This window comes from Grammomys surdaster, unplaced genomic scaffold (genome assembly GCF_004785775.1).
Source record: "Grammomys surdaster isolate TR1022 unplaced genomic scaffold, NIH_TR_1.0 126086, whole genome shotgun sequence".
Lineage (NCBI taxonomy): Eukaryota > Metazoa > Chordata > Mammalia > Rodentia > Muridae > Grammomys > Grammomys surdaster.
In genome coordinates, this window is record NW_021620894.1 from 241,790 (window position 1) to 248,265 (window position 6,476).

At 46.5% G+C, this 6,476-nt stretch overlaps 1 protein-coding gene across 3 annotated transcripts in view; it reads left to right on the forward strand.

Moving 5' to 3' along the window:
• The window catches only part of Fez1 (fasciculation and elongation protein zeta 1), a 62,108-nt gene that overhangs the window by 11,385 nt on the left and 44,247 nt on the right, over positions 1–6,476 (forward strand). The window contains exon 1 of one of the 3 annotated variants that reach the window (XM_028755841.1): positions 837–1,008. The exons of 1 other annotated variant lie outside the window; for it this stretch is intronic. The gene's annotated coding sequence lies outside the window, so the exon portion shown is untranslated. Of the gene's footprint in view, positions 1–836; positions 1,009–1,645; positions 1,906–6,476 lie in introns of those variants that run through there. One more of the 3 variants, XM_028755843.1, reaches the window with a different exon arrangement.

Here is a 6,476-nt window from a genome sequence, read left to right on the forward strand (position 1 = left end):
CTCCTCCTCCTCCTCCTCTTCCTTCTCCTCCTCTTCCTTCTCCTCTTCCTCCTCCTCCTCCTTCTTCTTTTTCGAGACAGGGTTTCTCTGTGTAGCCCTGGCTGTCCTGGAACTCACTCGGTAGACCAGGCTGGCCCCGAACTCAGAAATCCACCTGCCTCTGCCTCCCAAGTGCTGGGATCAAAGCCGTGCGCCACCACCGCCCGGTCTCCTCTTCTTCTTCTTTTTTTTTTTTCTTAAAAAAATCCATCTTTCTTATTAGATTTCATATGGATAACATCTCCAATCACAGATGTATACACAGCACATCAACGTGTGGGGTGTAAAGTCTGAAGTCTTTCTATTCCTGGATCCCCCTCACTCAAATTTCTCACTTGCATTTCACAGTTTTGGATGACAAGATTTTTCACACCATCCAGCCCCCCACCTTGACCTTGAGGTACGAACGACTCTGAGGTAAAGTGCACCCCTTGGCTTGTCCACGTCAACTTCTAGTAGAATAGGAAGGGCAGTCCAAAAAGTATCAGTGGCGCTTTGAGTATATCTATCAGTATCTGCCTGCCCATCTACTCCGTTTGTCTGCATTTTTATCCAAAACCTAGTGTTGGGCCATCTGAAGAATCCATATTGATAGCGATTGCACGCCCCCATCTCGGAGCTTCTGAATATTCATGTGGGAAGCAGAAGGGCCAGTATCAAAGAAGGGAGAAACGGTAATTCATAAATATTAATAAAGGCAGGTCCACGTGCTCTAAGGAAAGCTATGAATGTTCACGAAAGGATGACGTTCAGGCTCTGGGCGCGCCCGTTGGGCGGGTGCCCGAGTGCGGGCGCGCCTCCGGGAGCCCGGGGACGAGCACGGGGACCAGGAGCAGCCGGAGCTGCGGGGGAGCGCTCGCTGGCTGGCTTGCCCGCTGACGTTGCGCTGCACCGGGACACCTCTAGCCGGTGGATGGGGATGTCTGGCTGAGCCCCGGGATCCGATTCCCTCCTCCAGGACCGGCTCAGGTGCGGTGGTGGGAAGGACGACCTTAGTCTGGGCTAGCCCCAGTGCTGTGGGCGGGGGATGGAATTCGGGTGGTGAAGGAGACCGGAGGATTGGAGATTCTCTCATAGGATTCCTGGGGTATACGCTACTCTCATCCCCTCTGGGTCTAGTCCTTAGACGTAAAAAGAAGGAAGGGTTCGTGGGCTGTCGTCCTGGTCGTTCCCAGTCTTGCGGGAGCTCAAGTACAAGGGCCCCCGGAGTGGGTACTGGTAGCATCATCTCAGAGCATCGTGTGTGTGTGTGTGTGTGTGTGTGTGTGTGTGTGTGTGTGTGTGTGTTCATGTGCAACACAGAGCCTGGAACCCCTATCTGATGATGCTGGAGCAATGTGGACTCCATATGTCATTCCAGGACCGTTATGTGTTCCGCTTATCTTAGGCGTCTCAAAATCATCTTTGTCCCTACGAATCTGACCCTGCAATCTACTTGTGCCCCTCCGCAGCGTGTGGAGCCTTCCTCAGAAGGTGCATTCTCGCAGTGTCAGAACCTCTGGCTGCGGTCCTCTGGGAGCGATTGTTTTACTACAGAGGGCAGGTCCGAGAAAGGACGAGTGTGGAGAAAAGGAGTGTGCAGAGCCGGCCCTCATCCTCGGGGCCCAGGGCTCTGCAGAGCGGAGGCTCAGTTGAAGGGGTGTTATACAATCCGCTCGCTCTTCTGCCCTCTTGCCTTTTCCCTTTGCATCTTGTCTACCAGCACCCATTCCGGCGTCCAGGTCTTATTTGGCAAAGGGAAGACAGTGGAGTATGCGCAGGGGTTGCGTGGGATGAACTGTGTTTCCTCAGAGTGCCAGCCATTGTGCTGCCTAGAGAAGCCTTTCTTTACTCTGACAGAAGAGGGAGAGGAGGTCTGAAATGGAGGTGAATGGAACAGAGGAGAAGGGGGAAGGGTACCGAGTCCCGTGAAGGGTTTGCTGAGCCATGTGCAAATGAGTATTTATTCTTTCTGGCAAAATGGACAGCTTATACCAGCCAGGTTTTGCAGAAGAGCGGTGGGAGTCTGGAAGTGGACAACGGAGGGCATTTTAAGGCTCTGTATGAGGGGAGGGGAAGCACAGAGGCAACTGGTCTGTAGAGCAAGTGATGGAAAGACCAGGGAGACGGATAGTGTGTGTGGAGGTGCAAAGAGGCTCAGCAGGGGAGGTACGATGAAGTCTCTCTCCCATCCACCACGCACTCAGCTCCGTGAAGTGGACTTGTACTGCAGACCCAAGCTGCCGCTTCTGTACTGTTAGGCTGCAGGGAGAGGCTTCTTAACATCTTTCCTACCGAGTGTCTGTTGAGCTCTTTGCGTTTCTCCTCCAAATTGCACCACATATTTGGAGTCCTAACAAATGGTATAGATTGTATGGAATGCTTAAACTATAGTCCTGGACTGTGTTCAATAATAAAAAAGACTAGTTTCCCATGATCCCTCTCTGCCATTTTCGAATATTTATTTATCTTGGAAGCACAAAGAAGATGGCTATCTCTTGTATTAACATTAACTTTTGTGTGTGGGGGGGTGTGGGGAGAGGTGAAGACAGAACCCTAGATATCATACACGCTAAGCAAATGCTTTGTGGCTTAGCTGCTCCTGTAGCCTTAACGTTAGCTTTTAAGGGAGGAAGACTTGGAGAGAAGCTGAGGCTGAGGAACCAGCAAACTTGCCAGGATGGAACGATGCAGGTTGATTTCAGACGTTTCAAATGAGAAGTAAAGGCAGTCTACCTAGAGGAGTACAAAAGAAGAGAGATTAGAGAAGGAAGGTAGAGGGCTCTAATAAAAGTAATATGTCAGCACTCCAAGCCCGGAAACCCCTTCTTTAGCCTCGACTTTCGTTTACTCTGCCGTAGCCCCCGATACAAATGCTCCATCCCGGTTGGGTACCATGTTAATACAGATTCTCAATTCGTGTGCTCAGTTTTAATGTCGTCTGATCATTCACACAGCACCTCATGGCTCCTGGGTAATGAGTTGATGAAAACCAATCAGGTTATATTATAGATTGTTTCAACTCACCGTGTTTCTGGACTCTCTAAACCTTGATATTCATGTCTTCTTTTATCGTCGTCTTAAAACGTTTTATTTTATTTTTTAAAAAAGTATTAGCTGCGTGTATGTGATGTGTATGTGTGAGTGTGTCACACGGCACAGTTTGGAGGCCAAAGGTCAACTTGCAGAAATTCCACCGTGGGATCCCGGGAGCAAACTTAGGTCCTCAGGTCTGCAGGGCAAGCACTTTGAACCTACAGAGCATCTAGATGCCTGTTTGTTTTTTATCATTTTGTAGATATATCTTTATTCTTTGGGGTTTGTCTGAGTCAAAATGTAGATACTCCCCTTTTTGATACTCTGTTTTGTTTTGATTATTTTAAATTATGTGTATGTGTGCAGGGTCCACATGAGTTCAGGGGGCATTAAAAACCAGAGTCATTGGATCTCCCCCAACCTGGAGTGAAAAGCAGTTGTGAGCCACCCTATATGGGTGCTGGGAATTGAAGTTAGTATGTGCTGTTAACCACGGAGGTATCTTCCAGCTCCTAAGCACTTATATCTGTTTGGTTTTCCAATATTCAAAGCTCAGTATGTTTGTTGGCTTGCCTGATGGAGGCAGGCTTTCACGTAGCCCTCAGTCTGGTGGAACATGCTATGTAGCCAGGGAGGACCATCCGTTCTTAACCTTTCTGCTACCACCAACCTAGTGCCTAGGATTCCAAGTGCGCATCACCACAAATGGCTTAAAATTGCCTCAGTCCTGGATTCTGGTTGGGTTGCCTGTTGTTGCTTGCTGACGAAATCAATATCCCTGCTAGCGTCACCTTCTTATCCTAGATCCTCTGTCACTCCCAGAGAGAAACCCATTTCAAGGAAGTATAAATATCTGAAGTTAACTAACTGGCTTTTGGATGGGACCAGCGATCCAGGAAATTTTGACCAAATGAATTCTTCAAAGCCTTGATGAAGAAGTTCCCAAATCATTCTAGCATTTTCTCCCCCATTTGATAAACATTTGGAAGCAGCATGCACTACGCGTAATGGCAGGGATATTTTTTTCTTTTGTTTTAAAAATACAACCCTGGCTGGCCTAGAACTCACTATGTAGACCAGGCTGGTCTTGAACTAACAGAGTTTTGCTGCCATTGCCTCCTGAGTGTTTTGAATTAAAGCTGTGAGCCACCACTCCTGGCATCCACACTTCCATGTAAGTACTATATCTTGTTTTCCTTAGAAAAGCCAAATGACCTTCAGATGTAACTTTATTTATTATTATTTAAACATTTTAAAGATATATTCACTTCGTATGTATGAGTGTTTTTCTTACATATATGTCTGTGTACCTAGTGCCCTTGGAAGTCAGAATAGGGAGTTAGATCCCTCCCAGAAGTGGAGTTATGGAAGATTGTGAGTCTGTCTGTCTTTCTGTCTGTCTGTCTGTCTGTCTGTCTCCCTGGTCTGAAATTTTAGTGCTTTATTTTGCAACACCTTTTTCCCAAACGTGTTTTCTTCCCATTTTTTATTTTATGTGTGGATGTTTTCCTGCCAGTATGTATGTGTGTCATGTTTATGCAGTGTCCAAGACCACCAGAAGAGGGTGTTGGATCCCCTGAGGCTGAGGTTAACAGATTGTTGTGAGCAGCCCTGTGGGTGCTGGGAATTGAATCGGGGGCTTTTAACCACCAAACCATCTCTCTAGCACCTTTACTCCCAACCTTTTAAGTTGCTATTTCTCAGAGATGCCTGACACCCTCCTTTATGAACCTGGACAACTCTGATACCATTGTTTACTTATAAATTGATGGTGAAATTTTTATTAAACTATTTTTTTTCCTTTTAAAATGTCTTTACTAAATATCTTCACTACCCCAGTGACTTGTTGTTCTTAGTTTATTGGTGTACACAATGTCTTCATCCTTTGGGTTTTCTGTCCCTTTCATGATACTTTGAGTTACTCTTGGCCCTGACATTTACTGTCTAAAATGGTTCCTCTAGGCTGAGCTTCAGTCATTCTAGATCTCAGACACCTAACATCAGAATTTCCAGTGACTCCTTTCTCTTTCTGACCCACCATTGAGATTTCTACACTTTTTTACTTTCCCCCTCCACTCCATGAGGGTGGGCAACCCCACTTTATCCTTCAAGTGGTGTTTTTCTCTCTGTTGCTCTGTTGATCTTCCTCTTCCTTCTCCTCCGTCTCCGCCTCTTCCTCTTCTTCCTCTGCCTCCTCCTCTTCTTCCTTTTCCTCCTCCTCCGATTTTTCTTCTTCTTCTTCTTCTTCTGCTTCTTCTGCTTCTGCTTCTTCTGCTTCTTCTGCTTCTGCTTCTACTTCTTCTGCTGCTGCTGCTTCTGCTTCTGCTTCTTCTGCTGCTGCTACTTCTGGTTCTGTTTCTCCTTCTGTTTCTGTTTTTGCTTCTGCTGCTGCTTCTGCTTCTTCTCCTTCTCCTTCTCCTTCTGCTTCTGCTTCTGCTTCTGCTTCTGTTTTTGCTGCTGCTTCTGCTGCTTCTGCTGCTTCTGCTGCTTCTGCTGCTTCTGCTTCTTCTCCTTTTCCCCTTCTCCTCCTTCTCTCCTTACCTCTCATCCCTTCCTTCCTTCCTTCCTTCCTTCCTTCCTTCCTTCCTTCCTTCCTTCTTCCTTTCATTCTTTCTTTTGACAGGATCTTATATTACCCAGGCTGACCTCAAATGTGATATATAGTTGAGAATGACCTTGACCCTCCTGGCTTAGTAAAGTGGCAGTAGTAGATTTGCCTCTAAGATCCATAGCCTCATTACCTAGCTGATTGGTTTTCAGTGCCCTGAATTATTTTCCTCCTATTGAACAAGCCCTAAGTCCAATTAGACAGCCGTTGGTTACCAATAAGATAGGAATGCAGTGTTGCACCCTTGGAAACCTTTTTCCGTGCTGGTCATTGTTACAGCTCATAGGTAGGAATATCGGATGCTTTCCTCTCTTGACAATTAGCCTAGTACCTTTCGGTACTGTGAAAGAGAGTTCTTAGGGAGTGGGCTTTCAGGTCAGATCCAGCTCATAAACTCCAAGCCCTTTGTCTGAATACATAGTGTCTTCAGCAATTAGGAACTTACCTTCACCTCTGATGGTCAACCAAGGGCAATAGTGACAGCCTGTATCGTTTGGGGAGTCTACTGGATTCTTTTTACCAACAACTCAAAAGGATGTCCTCATTTACCCCTTTGTATCACTTGTATTCTGCTATTCCCCTTAAGAATTCCTTCCTCCTGCCCCACAGTACATTTTTGCTTTCCTGGTTGTTACGGCTTTTCCAGGTTGTACACTCACATCTGAAGACTGACGTGTGTTTTTTTTTTTTTTTTTTAAGTACAGCATCTCACTAAGTTGCCAGGCTAATATTGGACTTGTGTAGCCCAGGCAGCCTGGAACTTTTGCTTCCTTTCCTTTCCTTTCCTTTCCTTTCCTTTCCTTTCCTTTCCTTT